The sequence below is a fragment of the Haemaphysalis longicornis genome, unplaced genomic scaffold (genome assembly GCF_048455015.1).
Source record: "Haemaphysalis longicornis isolate Haplotype H1 unplaced genomic scaffold, Haemaphysalis longicornis Haplotype H1 scaffold_4, whole genome shotgun sequence".
Lineage (NCBI taxonomy): Eukaryota > Metazoa > Arthropoda > Arachnida > Ixodida > Ixodidae > Haemaphysalis > Haemaphysalis longicornis.
The window spans coordinates 85,790,507-85,810,832 of NW_027526361.1; the positions used below are offsets into that span (position 1 = coordinate 85,790,507).

At 49.3% G+C, this 20,326-nt stretch overlaps 1 pseudogene across 1 annotated transcript in view; it reads right to left on the reverse strand.

Annotated features, from left to right (window-relative positions):
• Positions 1-20,326, reverse strand: part of LOC144179808 (uncharacterized) — an 86,956-nt pseudogene that overhangs the window by 45,804 nt on the left and 20,826 nt on the right. Inside the window, exons 4-6 of the transcript XR_013324331.1 lie at positions 8,150-8,283; positions 7,272-7,397; positions 2,979-3,443 (exon numbers count right to left, since the gene is read on the reverse strand). The product of XR_013324331.1 is annotated as an uncharacterized LOC144179808 (transcript). The remainder of the gene's footprint in view (positions 1-2,978; positions 3,444-7,271; positions 7,398-8,149; positions 8,284-20,326) is intronic.

Genomic DNA, 20,326 nt, shown 5'->3' on the forward strand with positions numbered 1-20,326 from the left:
GTAATTAACCAGCAGCGCCCGTGTTCATTTAGTTAGGAATGCTCGTTGGGTTGGTTTTTAAGATAGCAAGTGAAAAAAGGGGTAGTGAAATGCCGGCACGTGCGGGAGGAAAAGCAAGCACAAAAAATGAAAGCTGTTCTACTCCCATTCAACGTGAAAGCTTTCGGAAATGCAGATCAGTGATTCGCCATAATGGGCTGTATCGCCGTTATCCGCTCACTGCTACTGCCCAATGCAATTCAAATTTCCCGCTTCCGCAGTGCTCGCGCGCCCCCTGCCTAAAACAGCACCAGCGAGAGTTGTTCTTTTTGCGCTTGTATTTCCTCCCACACGTGCCGGCGTTGCACTGCCACTTTTGAGTGCAGTGCAAGTATGTATCGTAAAAACCAACCCATCAAGCGTATCGAAGTAAATAAATGTGTGTTACATATATTTTGTATCAAATGTACCTGCAGTTTCCTTTGCACTAAATAACGGGGACAAGTGCCAGCGGTTCACAAGTTTTGAGCAGTTATGACTATTTAAACCGCTTGGTTTTCGAAGCCTCTGCGGGACACCCTACGATGGTACGCCAGGCTCTACTTGGGTCCATTATCTCGCTGCGCCATCTGATTCAGGCAGTTGCTTGACCTCGAGCATTATGGCGAGCTACGATGACAAGGCGAGCTGCTAAAGTGCTCTGCACTTAAAAGAACAGAACTACCGCTGGCTCAGTTTCAGGCAGGGGGCGCGTGAGCACTCCGAAGGCGGGAAATTTCAATTGCATTGGACAAATCTCTGTTCCATTCATCAAGAAAGGAGAGACCGGGGTGTCGTATGATTGGGTAACGGGTAAATGCCAGCCTAATACACGGTCTCCCGCAAAAGGTGGGCTAAGAACTTATGGAAACCACTATATTATTTAGCGCGTTCTCGCGTAATTTCCGAACCTTTGGCTAAACTTCCATGTTTCTTAAAAAAAAATTGCTATTTTGTGCTCCCCTCTACTTTACAGCGTCTGCGCTAGCCCACTAGCCATGCGAGATGCGCAACGTGACCCCCATGCCATCCGGTGCTTGTCTGCCAGCCCTGCGTCTCTCGCGCTAGATAGGCTGGGGAGGCTAACGTGGCCGAGCAAATTGAGAGGGGAAAAGGCGTGAGTATGAAACTGCCAAAGCCAAGAGAACCAAATGATAGTACGAGGTGGTGATGGAAAAAAAGTGGGGGGAAGTAAGGAACGGAGCGACAATGCGGCTCTGAAACACACTGGGGCTCTTCGATTTACAGTCTACGACTCACCGCGGACTCCCTGGGAAGAAGTCCGGTGTTAAATTTTTCCGTGCATCCTCGGGTTTGGAGAATCCTCGGACTACTCGCGCACTATCTGCGGTGAGTCCGAGACTGTAAGTCAAAGAGCCCCACTAATAACCAGAGAGAGGAGGAGAGAGAACATCATGAAAGGAAGAAACTTCGATCGAGCGGGCGAGGAAAGTAGGTGTTTTGGTCATCACCATTGGGTTGCGTCGTACGTGTTTCCACGTTCGTAAGCTCAATAAGAGCTACGAGTTTGCAGTCCGCCGGCCAACTGGACTTTACTTGTTGCGGTTGGCTGCTGCGTGGGGCTGTTGAAGGTTAACACCTGCCCGCCAGTACCTGCTTGGTTGCTTGCGTCTGTCGAGAATGTGGTCAGGCCCGCCTGTGGACCTTTGCACATCAAGGAGCGTCAAACGGAAGTTAAGAATAAAGAATGGTCGGGACGGGGCGGCGAAGCAGTGTAAAAGATGGGAGGAACAATGGTTTATCCCTGCCAGGGTCCATTGTATGAAGCAGACCACGTACACCTGAACGTTTTATAATCGAGGTTTTTACAGAACTGTTTCTATTGGGAGCTTGCTGGTATCGCGGTGATCCATTGTAAGAAGTGGGTTGTAAGGCCGGCGGACGTAACAGTGGGGTTTCACTGTATATCAAAGAAACGGAAACACAGCATACTGAATAAGTCTCAGTACCGTTATATCACTGTTTGGTATCTGTTATTAAAAAGTCATGACCCCTACCCTTGCTCTGCCTTTTTTGATTACGGTTTGTGCTCGTTTGTGCAATGCATTTTCCCAACAACGGAGCGGTGAAACATGACAAAACAGCGCAGTAGAGACGGGACGACCAAGAGTGGAATACACAGAACTAGTTTCACAATCAAGCATTGCCTAGCAATGGAAAAAAACTTTATCAAGTAGTTTGCAGTTATCTCGGTCGTGTTCCTTTACTCTTGAGTGTTTTTAGAGCTGACCCTTCACAGTATCTGCACAAGGAGGGATCTGGACAAGCACTGGTTGTCAACTGCCATTTACTGACTGAAGGCACCATCACAGTGGGAAATTACACACAAGACCAAAACACAATGGCAACGCATTGCAACTGCCCCATCTCACAAGCAGTGTGTGGTTTCGCCTGCATCTGTCTGCAAAGCTACATCGCGTGCTGAAATAGACACTGCACAGTGGTAGGCCAGCCCCCCACGCAAGCTACTTGTGAGCAACACAGAACACCCCTGTCTGCAACAACCCCCCCCCCCCTCCCCCACACACACACCGATCACACTTTCTGCACACATGTTGAGCAATCGTCACCCGGCTGGTGGGGCCTTGATGTGAAGACAAACGTGGAAATGTTCGCTTTGAGTCGAGTCTTAGCGTGCGACACAACAGGCTCTCCCTCTCCAAGCCCTCACCTTTTGCGCACGCTGCACAACACTGGTTCGTACCGATCCGCAAAAAAGGAGCTCGCTTTGCTCCAGTTTTGTCGGAACGAGTGTCTGCTCCCCCTGCACAACCTGCAGTGTTGGTGCACTTCGTCCTGATGCACCCTCTGGAGAAGACGGAAGTGAAGGCCACGGGGCCGAAGAGTCAGCGGAAGGTGCGGCCGGACGCCTGCGCACATGGCTGTCCAGGTTCCTCTTCAGGGCAAAGGCCACAGGTGGCAGCAGAAGGGACGTTTGCCCGTGTGCACCCGCAGGTGGTGCTTATGCAAGAAGGCTTTACTTCAGTTACTGCACTCGTGGGGGAGCTCACCCCTGTGGGTGCGCAGGTGGTCGGCCAGGTGAACCTTCTGCCCAAAGGCCCTGCTGCAGTAACCGCACTTATGTGGGCGCTCGCCCGTGTGTGTCCGCAGGTGGGCAATTAGGTTGCCCTTTTGCACAAAGGCCTTGCCGCAGAGGTCACACTGGTGGGGGCGCTCGCCCGTGTGGATGCGCAGGTGGCCAACCAGGTGGTGTTTATGCACAAAGGTCTTGCTGCAGTGGCTGCACTGGAATGGACGCTCGCCCGTGTGCGTGCGCTGGTGTCTCTTCAGGTTCCACGAGTCCGATGCCGTGAAGCTGCACTCCTGGCAGTGCAGCAGCTGACTGGCCGGCTGGGGGTGATGCTGATGCAAATGGCCACATGGGGAGGGAGAAGCACAGGAACCTGCAACAGGAAGGGAGGGACAAACATTGAGAGCCCTTCCACCAATGAACCCGGCAGCACTGAGGTTTTAAAGACCACGCGCTTTGTTGGGCTACCTAAACACAAGGACTTTAATCTCTCTTTCTGTCCTTTAATGCAGCCTACTACTGTCCAAAAGTTGAAGCCATTTGTCAAAAAAAAATTATCAACAGAACTAGTCTGAACAACTAAATCTGCTTGCCTAAACCATTCATGTCCTTGTTATCGCAAAAAAAACCTCAGGGACATTTCAGGCAAAATGGAAGTACTTAAAAGGTAGGTCCTGTGTTCGTTTAGGCAAGAATACGCCTTAGATTGCTTTTTACAAAGATCAAGTGAACAAAAAACTGCACATTAAACATGGCACAGAAAGAGTCCAGCACGTGCAAGGTAAAAGCAAGCACTAAAAGAGCAGAGCTCACACTCATCCTGCTTTAGGTAAAGCAAAAAACAAAGAAATAAAGGAACAGGTGCGAGGTGTCGCAACAAATGAGCACGAGTGGTGTTAAGGCGGCAAAATTGAACTGCACCAAACAAACCTCCATTCAACTCATCGTAACAGAAGCGAGCGGGAAGGAAATAGTGCAAGGGGTGGGAGCAGAAAAGGACTTGTGTGGCAGGAAAGGCAGGCGACAATCGTCTTTCAACGAAACTTGCAGTGAAGCAGGCAGATACGCAGCCAATTATCATTTGAGACTGTGTCAGAGCCCCCCAGATTCAGTTTTGTCGAAGATTGACCTTTAACAAATGAACCAGACAAAATACTGTCCACACACAGTGATGCCGGAGTCAATGAACACAGAGCTGTTGTCTGCTTAAAGAGACACTGAAGCGAATTAGCCAAAGCTCTCCTGTTTGTGGCTGCATTACAAAGTGTCTCCCACTTGAATAAATGAATGTTCAGCAGTCTTTGAAGTCTCAATTTATGTGTAGCAGGTGGCAGTACAGAAAACCCCATGCACCGTCTGATTTTGTGCAATGTGAGCCTTCAAAACTTTAGCTTTTTTCCTTGTTAAAGCAGACTGTTTATTAGAGAAGCATTAGTCAACTCTGTAGGTGAAAGTCCTGGCGTCCCCACGGTGAAGAGGTAGCACACAACATGGCGAACGGATGCTTCCCACTCGCCAAAAAAAAAAGGCCGAGGTATTAATGAATACCAAAAGGGGAAAGAACATTCACATTGACGGCATATTTCTCAGAAAAGCTCCCCGTAAAAAAGAGTAAAGCAACCAAGCCGAAAAAGAATTGAGCAAATGTTGACCTGGGTGGGAATCAGAACAGGGGCCTTTGAAATGTGAAACAAGCAGGCATCCCCAACACCATGGTGGCTCAATGGCTGGCACCCACTGAATGCATTGTGGTCCTCAACTTGGATACACATTTCAAGAGGCCTACATTTGTAGTTCAGGCATGCTGATTATACAAATAGCAGTCAAACAAGTAACAGCATGCATTTCTACAAAATGCCCGCTTTGCTCGGGGTTCAACTACAGCTACCATGTGTCATCTACTGAAACCTAAAATCGTACGGTACTGTCCTGACAGATGATGCGTGAGCACTGCAAATAGGGGAAAAGAAAAAGGTTTGAGGGGGGAAATGATATTAAGAGGACATACTCGGCAGTGGCACCACATTAATGTGTTTGTTTTCACTACATCGCAAGGTACTCTCATAATTCTGTGTTTGTCCCCCGCATGTTCAAAAAATATACAATCTGTCAAATTTACTCTTGAGCATTTACTAGAGTGTTGTCATAGCCAATGTCAGCAATTTGGCGAGCAGGATGGTAAAAGGATAGCAGCACTTTTGACCACGCCTCTCCCATTAAAGCGCGGGTAAAGCTACCACAAATACTTGACACATAGCTTATGAATTCAGAAAGGTAATGTTTACAACTCATTTAAGCATTCCTCTAAGCTGTAAGAGATTAGATAGACTAGCAGTTGACATCCACAGCGCTACGCAATAGCAGATACTGGCGAAACTGCTGCCATGCTTGATGATTAAGTACCAAATCAAAAAAACTTTTTAGTTATGCATGGAATTCTTAGTGCACCACCCAAGTGCTTCATCTAAACATTAAACATGTCCACCTAGACGGCTGAGCGCACCAGACGTTAGCAACACGACAACCACAGCGGCATCAGGTGGTAAATGAAGAGCACTGAACAAAAATGAATGAGCAACAATGAGAAATAACATAGCAGTTCGTAACAAATCAGAGACCAGCTCAAGCACTGGTGAAGGTTAGAGCAATGGCATATGCAGCACCTAACAGTGTAATAAAATGTTACAACCGTCACTTGTAACCCAATAACTACATTCAAAACATGGCCTTCTTTCTGGTTTAAACAGCTGACACAGGCTAAGATAGGTAGAACTCCAGTTGACTAATGGGAGCAGACGGCTTGACTGCTCGGTCGTGCGTAATCAACTCGAAGATCATGGCCATGTCAGAATGCAGAAGGTAGGCCTCTTCAGCACAATCTGTCCCTCCCAGCAGATCAGGAGCTCGCAGACGCGACTGACGCCTGCAAATGTGAAGCAACACATGCCAAGCCGCTTCAGTTTTGCGAAGTCTACAAGCCGCTGAGCGGGCAAAGATTGCATTCACGACGGCTACTTAAAGCATTTTCGCTTTCGACAATTCAGAATTGCAAGGAGCAGCTCAGCACGCTATTCGCGTTGTATTTTCTTCTGGAGCGTGGCAGGCCATTACTCTTGTAGCGCTCTTACCAGCAACTCGCTTCCGGTAGTTTTATCTGCTCGGTAGCGTTAATAAGTGCGTATTTCGCAACCCAGGCGTTAAAATAAACCGTGTTCGAGCTTTTTAAACTCACACCCGTTGTAAGGCGCGAGGTAATTAGAACAACGCAAGTGAGCCCCGACATGATGTGCCCGTCATTTTCGCGTTGCAAAATGACCCGAACAGACGGCACGCACAGAGCGGAGAAAGAAAACAGCTAAACCCGTACGCGTCGAGAACTCGATCAAACCACTAGGTTGTTTTCCCGTTCACAGTGAGGAAGCATGGAATGAAGCACCCGTTGCGGCCGGGTTCCTTCTCCGCTGCTAAGCTGCGTAAGCACGCGACTTTTCGTTTCCCTAAGCACTTCACCCGCAAAAGTTGCACGGAAAAAAGAAATCGGGAGCCAGTTTTCACTACATATTAGTACGGAACTGTATGAGTTGTCAAACCCAAACAAACGGCTGGGCGCTGCCATTGTTGTTGCTTACTAAAGTAAAAAAAAATTTTCAAACAAAAAAAAACAGTAGTCAACGCTAAACATTGCTAAAACTACGCCATTCTATCTGTCTAGAATGCGTTTCCACAGAATAGTAACCGAAATATAAGGTCTCTTCAATTTGGCCTGCACTTTCTGCACGAGTTCAATGAGTTCGTCCAGTTCAGCGCAGGCGCCGCCACTGCAGATCCGGTCCTGCACTTTTGTCGTCTGCTTCTGCACCTCCTCCCTGGGAAGTGCGGGACGCTAAGAATTATTCGATTCAGATGATTCAGACGCGATTCCCTGCAACGCCTGCACCGTTGCACGGTGCGCTGCACCAAAGCGCTGTGGCTAGAAGTACAGTGGCTAGAATAGGCGAATATGCACTTTTAACCCTTCTATCACGCAAGCGCGCAAACGCAACATTACGGCCAGTACGGCATCGTTCATTTCATTTTTCTGTTGTTTTCAGGCCCAGCGAGATCGCGCCCAAGAAGCAAAATGAGAAGCTCGATACAGTGCCAGCGCGCTCAGCACGCACGAAAACAGCGCATGCACATGCGGAGCTGTAAATATACTTACCAGAAACGAAATGATCGCAGTAAACTTTGGTGTGTATCTTGTCTGTTGATGCCGCCGCCGTTGACGGGACGAAACCACACCGAGTGCACTCCGCGCGACGCTTTGTCACATCTCTTTCATCTCGTGCACAGCGTCAGACGCCAAAGGGAAGCTCACCAGTTGATCGTTTTCACATCCACCTCGATCGCATCGACGTGTTGCAGCAGTGTACTTGTTACTGAAGTACTATTAACGTGCACCTACAGGCTGCTAACCAACAAGCACACCAGAAAACTACCGCCAACCTTATGGCGGATCGCTGAGTCACCCTTCCCATAAGGCCTTGCGGCATCGCGCTTGTGAATGCTCCCTATATGAAGCATACCGTTATCAACCTATTAAATATTATTAAGTGTATTGCTACAGCCTCACGGACAGTGTTCAAACTTAGTGACAGGGGGGCATGCTAAGGATTTGCGGGCAATTATGGCCACACCGCCAGAAGAGTATGTGCAGCCATCCCTGTCCTTTCTGTATACCAGGTAACTATTCAAGAAATTTTTGTGTTTGGAATTCAAATGTGTTTCTTGGACACACATTACACTTGGCTGATTAGCATGCAGAATATCATACACGTCGTCAAGATTATTCAGAAGGCCTCTGCAGTTCCATTAAACGATATTTTGTCTTCCCATTATGATGTACGTGTTAGAGCTACTGGAGTGTAACTATTTATGTAGGGTCTTTCGGGGCTTGAACTCTTGAAGGGGTTTTTTAACCTTCTCTGGAGGTTTGGATGAAGGGACCCGCTCCTTCCGCTGAAAGGCAGACAGGAAAGGTCCCACATCCATGTCGTCATCAGATTTGGAAGGGCGGACCGGACCCCCCGGACTTGGCACCCTTTCCGGTGCCCTTCATTCGAGCCGCGACCGCCAAGAGCGCCAGGAGCGCCCCGGGTGGCACAGGCGGTGCGGCGATGGTGGGGACTGCCGCAGTTTCCTCCGTCTCCATCTCCACCGTGCCCTCGCGTGAGCTTCGGGCCGGTGGAGAGGAGGAAACAGCGGGTGCATCAGCATCCCCACCGGACGCGGATGGCACCACAGCTGCTGCTGGCTCAGCGAGCAGCGCGGTGGTGGGTTGAGCCGCCGGAGGCAGCCCATGGGGGGGGGGGGCAGGACAAAGTCCGACTCGCGGTACTGGGTCCCCGCCGAAACCAGACGCCGCTCCACCCCCCGGTGAGCCGCGTCGGCGTACCTCCCCAGGGAGAAAGAGGCGAACCTTCCCAGAGGCCCCTCTGGGAAGGTGATGTTCTCATTTACTTTCAAGGCAATAATCTGTTTCTCTTGTTTAAACTTTTCACAGCTTCTAAAATAGGCAGCATGCGGTCCCTGGCAGTTCTGACAGGTGAAGTGCTCGGATTCACAATTATCGGTTGGATGATCTTGCGCTGCACATTTTGCGCACATCAGTGTACCACAACAAGAGGTTGTGCCGTGGCCAAACCGCTGACACTTGTAGCAGCGGCGTGGGTTCGGCACGTAGGGTCGGACCGGACATCTCACGAAGCCTGCATTGACCGACTCAGGAAGTGTTCAGCGGTCAAACGTCAAGATGATGTGTTTGGTAGGTATGATTTGGTCGTTTCGGCGTATGGTTATTCGCCTCACTGCCATCACGCCCTGATCACGGAGGCCCTCGAGCAGATCGGCTGCGGTTTCACTTATAAGTTCCGGATCAGAGATCGCACCTTGCCAGCTATTAAGGCTGCGATGAGGCGTGATGTTGATGTCAACATTGACCATGCGCATTTGTGCAAGAAGGTTTGCAGACTGCTGTTTGTTGTCCACCTCAATCAGGAGTTCTCCCGTTTTCAGTTTCTTAGCATTGTACGACTTTCCGACAAGGCTTTCAAGATACTTGGAGATTAGAAACACGGACTGGGAAGTGATTGGCTTTGTCTTATCAAGAGATTCCATGATCAGAAAGCACGATATTTTATCGGGCTTTGGGAGCGAGATTGATTGCAATGGAGGAAAGGATACTTCGGTGCGGCCTCTTTTCAGGGACCGATCACGTTTGGAGGGGGGGTTTGAAAATACCATACAGCATGTTTAGAAGCAGGGGACGGGGGTACTTTCTTCCACAGCCTTACCCTGATAGCTGAGGAGGTCCCGGAGCTCCCTGCCTGGTAAACAGACAGAGAGCCCATCCGCCGAAGCTTGACCTGGGCTCCGACGGCCACCGTTTAAACACATCACCACGGTAGGTTACAGCTTATGTTAGGGGCTCGGGGCCCGCGGTGTCGCCAACACGGTCACCAAGTTTGCTCAAGGTGCCCCGTGCGGGGTACACGGGTTCGATATAATTGGGTTTGGCTGTATTGTTTTTCTTTCTCACATCCTCAAAAATGGACAGGACAGTTCGTGTGCTGCTCGCCAGGTGGCCACCGACGAATGCTGGCTGGCAGATAACCAGAGGCCCTATTTTCGATGCACCAAATTCACCAAGAACTTTGAATTCGCTGGAAGTCTTTTCTGTTTGGCTTTCAATTTTGGTCACGTGCTTCCGGTTGACAAAGTGGTTGTGTGTGCTTCCACCATTTTGAGGTTTCATGACGTTTACTACATTTACTACAATGACGTTTACTAGCCCGTTTTAAAGTTCGCCTTATTTCTCTCTACTGAAGCGCATAATTCTTGGCAATCAAAAACTAGACGAAATGCAGCAGACATGACTATTCAACAACAATACGGCTTGTATGGCACGCCTTCTCTGTGATTGACTAAGAAGACATGACATAATTTAAATAGTTGGTGGGAACGCTTACGTCATACATTGGCAACTTCAGTCTGCACAAAAGTGACGTGTTGTTACGTAACAGCTTGCAAATGGTGGCTCCTATCGCCGTGAAATAGGGCAAAAAATTTCACCCACCTTCGGCGCCGTGAAATCCTCGCGAATTTTCAGCAGGCACAGTTTCACATGACACACGGTTTAAAGCTGTTTTCTACCGAAAGAAATAATAGTTTTTGACTGTTTTCAAGTCAGCGATAACGGAGCATAAAAATGACGTCCGGAATTTTGTTTTTGTTTGGCAATAAAATAAAAGTTATTTGTTTGGCGTAACAGCAACACAAGAGGGCAGTACAAGCCCCTCCATGACAGAGAAACCAATGCAAGAGAACCCAAAAGAAGAGTGTCCACACTCTTCTTTTTGTCCACACTCCTTCTAGTAAGCTTGTGGGTCGCATGATCAAACTCAAGAGAAAAATAACAAAGGAAACAGACTGTTTTATGCACTACTGGGCTGATTGAAGTCGAGCTTTACGAATGAGTGAATCGATGACATCGGTACGCTCTCCAGTTATCAGGTGTAGCGCTTCGCTGCCCTTATGTGCCATACAAGCGATGGTCGCGGTCGTCTTTTTCTGTGATCACGGCATAAACTTCTAACATGGCAGCAGCCAATAGCGTGGCCGCAGTGTCGGCCAGGAAGGTGATAACGCAACAAAGCTTGCATTGAAGCAGAGAGCTCAATTATGTTACTAAAAGTGATTGAAAGAAATAAATAGATATGGTAAAAAAGATTGTGTGATGCTGTTTAGCTCAACACCTGCGTGTTGCTCGCTTTTGGACCAACGTTACTTGATTGCCTCATGGTGTTGATGCCAATTTTACCATGAAGAAATGTGTTTCTCTTGCCAACTTAAGCTGCCGTCCTAATTTTTATAATAGACACAAAGTATTTTTATTGTTTATGTGCAATATTTGATAGCATGGTTGTGCTCTTTATAAGCGTCAAATTACACTGCATGTCATCATAGCTATACGTGCGTCACGTCACTGATTGCTTACATTTTGCTTACGCAAAAACATGGCAAATTCACTGTGATTTTATGCAGTTTAGAAAAGGCTCCTGCTCAGAGAAATACCCAGCGAACAGCCTTTTTCAACGCTGACAGCATCGTCCCCCACTCCTTTGATCGTTTTCCACTGCATGGAGTTGGCCTTAAAGGCCAACTGCACTCAAATTTTCGACAAGATAAAAATAATGTCACCTAATAGTACACATAAAAAGAGTGCGAAATGCAAAATACTACGTTTCAAACATGAACACACGCGACGCAAATGGCTCATGACGTTGGTGTTTTCGGAACCGAAACTGAATAGAAAAGGCGGCCATTAGCGGCGGCCGGATGTGACGTACGTGATGGAACGGAAGCAGCCATGATAGAACCGGCGGCCGCTGACAGCCGCCTTCAAACGCGTATGGTAGCGTCGCGTTTCGCACTGTTATTGACACAGATGAACTCCCACTAACATTTGACCAGGGTAAGGAAGTTAGGCGCAATTCCCACCCACATCATGGTACTATGAATCGAGATGAAGTAGACCGCACGAAAGTTATTTGTGCATCAGAATAGCTGCTGTTGTAGCAGTCTTTGGCATTGTCAGTAAAAAAGCGGGACCTGATTTACAAAGCTAGTTGCTCGTACGATATCGAAACGCAGCTATGTTTAGCCGGCGCCTCGGCTATCATATCGTTCTCTTTGAAGGGAATAAACCCCACGCGGGCGGAGACTATTTTTACTATACATTACGTGCAAACAGCTTCATCAGGCCAGTATTTTTCGCTTTGCTGCACATTGAGAATCGAAATATAGACAGGATCTGAAACTTCAGCCATCTTCCGCAACTACATGATGCACTGAAACACGAAAAAGTTACCTGTCTGCCGCTGTTTTCTACTTTCACCATAGACATGTGCTGTTGAAAACATTTTGCGTTCAAGTAAACTAAACCTAGCACTCTACAAAAGTAAATATTTCATTTGGGAATTGAAAAAAAATCAAGTTAGGGGAGGAGCAGTTTCGTTAGCTTTTGCACTTTGCGACGGCCGATATTTATCCGGATGTATTTGTTACCAAAAGCAAGGGTGATTTCGGTTCGTTTAGTGAGCGAGGCAAAAGTCGCAGAAATTCCCGTACCCTCATACAGCAACACTAGTTAGGTGGCAAAATTTTGGACAAGTCTAAGGAATGGAGGTGGCGTCGGCCCAGCCCAAATATTGCGAATTTCGGACGCGGAAGTGCAAGTGGTCAAGAAGTTATAAAAGATCTTTTTTTGTGTGTGTGATAGATGCAATAGTAATGACAAATGTAATTGGTTCAAGACTTTTGCAGCAGCTTTTGGAGCAGCAAAATCGGCTTTTGGAGCAGCCAGAACAAGCATTAAGATTTGAGAAATAATGCTAGAAGGGGAGCAAGCAAAACAACCGAGAGGAGCCCCAAAAGCAGCATCCTGGGCACACAGAAATGTTTAAACAAGTAAAACGCCTTCGGTGCAGACGAGTTTCTGCCGCACAGATGTCTTTTAGCAGTGACTATGAAATTCCTCACGACAAGCACTGAAAGAGTTTGTGTGAGTGTGTACATTCACTGCATGAGCCAACAGATCATGAAAGAACTTGAAGTTTTATTTTAAAAATGACTACCAGGTTGCATTCTAATCGGTAGGCTACAGAACTTTTCGTGAAACCATAACGAACGAAACACAGTCACATAATGTGGACAGTTTGATGTACGTACAAAACATTAGAACATTTTGAAGCAAAAAACAACTACTACATGGCAATAAAACACAACATGACTAGAACCACTGAAAGTGCCTTCGAACTTGTTTAAGTAAGCAGAACATGTAATGAAACAAAACAGGCACTTGTGCTAAACCCATGCTTCTCTGGTCAAATATGCATGAAAGTAGAACTATCGTGACTGGTCCAAAGTTTTCTTTTGTGCCATTTTGTCTAGTGCTGCCGCAATTCTTGTTTTACCCTCAGCTAGAAGAGACTGTCCACTCTCGACACCACTGAAGCTCTTAGACTTCATCCCGTAACTAATTGCACTGCATTCGCCAGCATGTTGTGTTGCGGTCTCCACTTCTCGCAGGAGCCTGTCTCGGCCATCGTGTCTAGGACCAGCCTGGCTGGGTCAAGACACCGCTGCTTAGCTGCCTGAGCTTGTTCAGCTGCAATGCGCTCTTGGTAGTTTTTGCTGGACGCTCATACTGCTCTCAAATCCTCCGGCATCACATTGAAGTGACTTGCATCTCCTTCAAAGCGCTTGGAGAATGAAACAGCGTGCCTGATGCCATTAACATTTTGTATCGTCAACGAAGCCCTTTCATTAAGGCGCCGCCGGTTCTCACTGAAGCCCCTTTCCACATCCGCATTTATATGCAGAATGCACGCAACGCCTTCACTAGCCTGGAGAAGAGAGGAAATTTGGCTTTGTTTTCCGCCTCCTGCTCAAAACTTTGCTGCCAATACTCGTCAATCTGTGTAGACGGATCTCATTCAACATGTTCAAGCTGGAGGAGCGTGTATTCATCGATTGAAGTAAAGGCACCGCAGGGTTTGATCACTTGCGGCAGCCTGGTAGTTAGCACCCTAAAATGAGCGCAAGAGGACTTCTCTTCCATCAACCATGGGCTTAAGAAGTGCAGGCTCTGCAAAATGACATTGTCGAATGGCAGCTGCGACAGAATGTATCGAGAGCATTTTATGTAAAAGCTTCTTGCACCCAACCTAAATGTCTGTTTCTCTCCGGGTTCCCAAGACAAAATTGCATGCTACGTGTCCTCTCCAACTTCTACTCTATCTTTCCAATTCGCAGGGGACTAGGTTTGCAATGGCAACTCTCTGGCTTTCATCGAGCGGTAAGACTCTGCATTCATGAAGTGTGCACCCAGCTGGTGATTGAGAGTCACCTATGACGATCATAGAGTAGGTGGACTAAAGGCTCACTTATTTGAAACAAAGACAAAAAAAAAAAAAAAAACAGTGGAAACTTCGACCACATTCTTCACAAAGAGTAGCTGTGTGACGTTTCATCAGAAAATGCTTTCCTGAAGCGCTCCTGTAGCGTGCCTCCTGAACGACATGTTGAATCAGGCAAGACACTTTCTTCGAAGCTGGAAATTGTTCAATGAACCGGCTTACAGCCAGCCCAAATTTGGCCATCTTTCGTCCCTTTTGGCCAACTTTCGTCCCTTTTCCCTTTCCCGCTAAGTACCCATGCAATGTCCCTTCTATCTCGACCCCTTGGAGCTGGTCACGTGAACTCCTGCCAAGCTTTATTGCAAAGCAGATAGTAAAGCGTGAACCGCGCGGCGTTTTTGCACACGATTCGTGCCACCGGCATTGCAAGCGATATTTTCACGCCCGCGTCGACGATATCGCGCTCGCGACACCTTCTACCTCGGTCAGAAAATGACGCGCGACAGTGGGAGGAGCTTGCCGACCTGCGCCAATGGGGAGGCGAGCACCTCATAGCGGAAGTTTCGAAGCGCTTGAGACAGCCAACTGGCTCCATGAGAGATATTTAGGCTTACTACCTCAGCAGATATTGCATGGGTGCTTTCGCTAGCGGCGCGGATGATGTTTCATAGTACTGTTTTCGACCACATTATCAGCTCCTTTAGAGCACAAGCAAGTTCGTGTATGCCTTGAGCGGCATTTTAGAGAGCGCTTAGAAGCAGTTGCTCGAGATCCCCACACCACTTTGCTGCAGAAGCCGCTGCCATGTTGCCGGCAGCGGCAGCGCCGCACAGCGTGCGGGTGTTCCGTGGCAGCATCAGCGCGCCTGTGGTGTGCACGGCGTGTTTTCGCGAGCAGAAAACGCTCCATGCGGTTCAAGCTTAAGAGATTCCCTCCTCTTCAATGGTTGTGGCGTAAAGAAGACTCCTACCACCAGAAGAGCACGTCACATCGAAAAAGCCCAGAGAAACGAAGCTTCGGCGCAAGATTGGCGCAGACTGCTTGAAATGTAGCAGGATGTAGCAAGATTTACCTCTCAGCGCAGTTATCACATCACTGCAAATGTAAGCCAAGTGTGCGTGCCACGCTATATTTCTTTAGCAGAAATATTTTCAACTAAAAAATGTTCTGCTAGCCCCAGGACGTTTGCAAGCGCGTGAAAAGATTGTAGACTACTAATCTCTTTTATTGTGGTTAGTTTTAAACATGTGATGGCGACAGCGATAAAGCGCGGTGGTGTAGCAGAAAACCCCAGGCGAACGCATCCATGAGCCCGGCGGAGCGTCGCGCAAGTCACTGGAGAAGCGCGAGCTTCACGGAACAGGTTCCCTACCTCCGTCACACTCTCCCCCAGGTGCAAACGTTGTCTGCATGGAGGTACTTTGAATGACGATACCTAGTGTGGTGTGTGTTGTGTTCGTGCTCGCCAGCGGAAGCGCAGTTCTGTGTCGGTGCCTCCCGGCAGTGCGCCAATGAGTGGCCCCCGTGACAGGGCCTACCCTTTCCCTCGCCGACGCCACCCCCGACTCCGCGGGGAGATGGACAATGGATGGGGAGATGCTTTGGGAACGCGCTTCAGATCAGTGGAAAAAGTCGTGCTCTTGGCTGAATAAACCATATTTTAAGTGTCCCCATGCATCGGCTCGTCACCGACTGCGCGGACATAGCAGTGGCGGCGAGGAAGCGTACCGTATTTACTCACATAATCCTCGCACTTTTTTTTAGGAAAAGTCAATGCGAAGTTAAGGGTGCGAGAAATATGCGGGAAAAAAAAAATCCGGTGCACAGTGTTGCCAATTTGCCTTATGCCAATCCCGCTAAATGTAGCGGTCGTTTTTTTGTGTATGTAAGCTCAGTGTTGCGAACAGCAGCTATTTCTTTTTATTTTATTATTTACAACGTAAACAGTCTCCCGTCGATCAGCGATCATGAAATTGCCGCCTTTGCTTTCTGGCGCGCGCCCTATCTCGTCGTCGTATGTGCTTGCCCTACTCCAGTAACGCACGTTGAAGTCGGTGACGCCGAAGTGCCTGCCTGCGGCACGGTTGTCGTGTTCGATCGCGCACTCTTTCGCTTTCAATTTGAAAGCGGCAGTGTAGCTGGCGTTCTTCCCCATGGCGAAGCGGCACCAAGCACAAAACAAAGAGATCAAAAAGTTCTCAAAATGGCAGCGAGCTATCCACCACTGACGCGAGTGACTCACTGACTGCTGCCGCTCAACGACGGGACCACGACGGCGACACGACAGCGGGCTGCGCGAACACTGTCTAGTTGCGCGCATGCGAAACATGCGCGAAACCGGCTCAAGGACAGTGTGAGTAGCGTGTTAGGGCGCCTGTTTGGGAGTAGCCATGCAGGTTAGGGCGCCTGGATGGCCTTGGATATATACACAGCGCTCTCCGCCGAACGGAGAGGCGGCGGGGGAGGGCGCGCGTTGGAGAGCGCGTGCACCATGCGGGTTTCGCGAGCAGGCAACTTTCGCCGCTGCAAAGTTGGGGGTGCGAGAATTATGCGAGGAACCAAAAAATCCAAGTTTTGGTGGCTCACATTAGGGGTGCGAGGATTACGCGAGTGCGAGGATTACGCGAGTAAATACGGTATGTTCAACCTACGTTGAAAGGCAGAGTGCTACACAATGGCAACGCACACATCAGGACGACTACCTGAATTCAACAACACCTCCTGGGGGTCATGGTTTGGACACCTTCAATTCTACTTCGAGGCCAACAACATCACAGACCCCAGCAAGAAGAAGGCACACCTGCTCACGCTGTGTGGGGAGGAGACGTACAACACTGTCTGCTCCTTGGTTCAGCCAAGCACCCCAGCAGCAGTGGACTACAGCGACATCGTTGCAGCACTGCAGAAGCACCATGACCCGAGGCCATCCGAAGAGTACAGCCGGGCCCATTTTCAACGAAGAGACCTGATGGAGGGAGAAGCAGTCAGCGCCTACGTTGCACTGTTGAAAAAACTGGCCGCCTGTTGCAACTTTGGAACGCTGCCCACCACAACGGTAGCTACCGAACACCCAGTCGCCACGCCATCTCCGAACCCTACCATGCTACCACTGGACACAATGCTCCGTGACCGATTTCTGTGCGGACTGCGGGATGACTTTTTACAACGCCTGTTTGCCAAGACCGACTTGACGTTCGCAAAGGCTTACGACACCGCCATTTGAGTGGAGAGTGCCGGCAAGCAGCATCGTGACATCCGGAAGCCCACCGAGCCGGTATACCTCACAAATCGCCAGCTCCAGCCCCACCGACAAATGGTAAAAAACCACCTAAGGCACAACGCTGCTGGCGCTGTGACGAGCAGCACAGCCCGCAGTCATGCAAGCTTCAAAGCGCAACGTGCCATTTTTGCAAGAAACGAGGTCACATTGCGAAGGCATGCATAAGAAAGAAGAAACAGTCAACGGCGCCTCCTGAACGACACAAGCGTGTGAACGCCTCAGAGGCGATAACACAGGCGGAGACGCACGGTAGTCTACCAGCATCACCGGCGCAGTACGACCTAAACACTGTTCTTAACCTACGCACGCAACCGAAGATCATAATCGACGTCACCGTGCATCACCAGCCGATCCACTTCGAGGTGGATTTCGGAGCAGCATGTATGCTCATTAGCGAACAGACGTATCACCAGACCTGGCAACAGCATGCACCCATCTTGCTCAACGATGACACGCACCTGAGAACGTGGTCAGGGCAGTGCCAACGTAGACGTTTGCTTCAATGGCACAACCTGTCAGCTACCACTACTTATAGTTCGAGAATCCACATCTAGCCTCTTGGGCCGAAATTGGTTCGACACTCTTGGGATAATGATCGGAGGTATCAACCAGGATACCGAGGGAATTATCCTTGAGCGACAGGATTTGGTGGAGTGACTTCAAAAGAAGTACGAAACGGTCTTCGCTAAGGATATTCCTGGTCACAATGGACCTCTCATCAACCTGGAGCTCCATCAGGACGCCAGCCCCAAATTTCTCAAAGCCAGGCCAGTACCCTTTGCCATGCAGTCGGCGTACGATGAAGAGCTTCGCAAGCTCGAACAGCAGGATGTCATTGAGCTGACGCTGCCCTCAGACTGGGCCACACCACTTGTTGGAGTGAGGAAAAAAGACGGAACTCTGCGTCTTTGTGGAGACTACAGGAGCACCGTGAACCTGGCAACGAAGGCTTCTGCTTGCCCACTACCGACGCCACAGGAGGTTTTCAGCATACTCCGTGGAGGCCGAATCTTCAGCACGCTGGACCTGACCGAGGTGTATCAACAGCAGACGGTGAGCGAAAAAACATCTGAATTGCTCACTATAAACACTACAAGGGGCCTCTACAGGGTTAAACGACTTCCGTTTGGAGTGGCAGCAGCCCCAGCAATTTTCAAGAAGTACATGGAGTCCACGCTTGGAATTCCAGGAGTGTGTGTTTACCTGGATGACGTGATTATTAGTGGCACATCAAGCGAAGAACACGCAGCAAGCCTAGAGCTTGAACTTGACAGGCTAGCCAGCACCAACTTGCGCTTAAGCATAGAGAAATGCTGTTTTGCGGTGCCCGAGGCAAAGTTCTTGGGGCACCTGATTAATGCTCAAGGTATTCATCCCACTGATGACATGGTGCATGCTATCACTGAGGCACCAGCACCAACCAACAAGCAGAAACTGCAGTCCTTTTTAGGGCTCATTACGTTCTACGATCGATTCCTAGAGCAGCGAGTAACTGTGGCTAACGACCAGTATTACCTGTTACAAAATGATGTCCCATGGAGCTGGTCACAATGCCACCAGAAAAGATTCGATGCACTTAAGGACCTGCTCCGGCAGCGCGTAGTCCTCAGGCACTACGATGAAATGAAGCCCCTGCTCCTAGCCTGCGACGCATCACCCTACGGTGTCGCAGTGCTCTCACAAACCGACGATTAAGGCATCCCGCACCCTTTCAGTGGCAGAGCACAATTACTCACAACTGGATCAAGAAGGACTCGCAATCGAGTATAGAGCCATACACTTTCACCAGTACATTGCTGGCAGACACGTGATCATCATTACAAATCACCGACCTCTGTTGGGTATTTTGGGCCCCCAGAAACAAATACCCGATACGCTGCCTCCACGTATGGCATGGTGGTGCATAAAAATGTTAGCGTACAACTACGAGCTCGTGCACCGCCCAGGAAAAATACACCAGAATGTGGATGCATTGAGTCGTCTGCCGCTCGGCGAAACAATTGAGGATCCTCCACAAGTGGGCTGCGTGCTGATGTTTGAAGCCCTGCCAAATCCACTGCTAACAGCCGACGCGGTCGCCGTAGGGATGCAAGAGGACCCGGCGTTGTCGCAACTGAACGAGGCACTGCACCAAGGCCGTGTGCAGAAACTGACCGGAGAAAACTTCAACGCCTTTTAAAAAAGAGCAACGGTCTCCATTGCAGCTATGTGACACTCGGGTCACGAGTCGTTATCTCCCCCGCACTACGCGAGCAAGCCATGGCCCTCAGCCATGCTGGACATCGAGGAGTAGCAGCCATGAAAAAGTGTGCTCGCAGCTACATGCGGTGGCCAGGAATTGACTACGGCATCGAAACAGCTGCACAAACGTGTCAAGCTTGCCAGGCAAACCAACAAGCCCCACCAAGAGTCCCCATTCCTGAGTGGGAGAAGCCAACAACTCACGGCACACCCTGCACGTTGATTTTGCAGGCCCAATCGAAGGAACATTTCTGGTTGTGGTGGATAGCTACACATAATAGCTGGAAGTTATACAAATGAGTAGGCTGACATCTGCGACAGTCATCGATGCCCTGCGTGTGTTGTTTGCAACGTTCGAACTACCTCAAAAAAAAGTTTCCGACAATGGCACCGCTTTTGTGTAGGCAGAGATCAGGCGACTCTGCAAAGACAACAGCATCACAGCTGTGACATCCGCCCCGTACCACCCAGCAAGAAACAGCCAAGCTGAACGCTACGTGGCAAAACTGAAGAGGGCACTTGGCAAGGTAAGGACGAGACAGAGTCATTACAGGGATGCTTGGCTCACTTCCTTTTCAAGCAGCACACAACAGTGCGAAATACCACAGACCCTTGCGGGGCTAATGTTTTCGCGGGAAATGAGGACGCCTCTCACGGCGGTTCGACCAGAGCCACCTTCAAAGACAGCACAGGATGCCTGCGACCCACTGCGCAGCCGGTGGATACAAAAGGGAGAACGGGTGCTCGCCTGCCAGTTTCACCACAAGCCGGAATGAG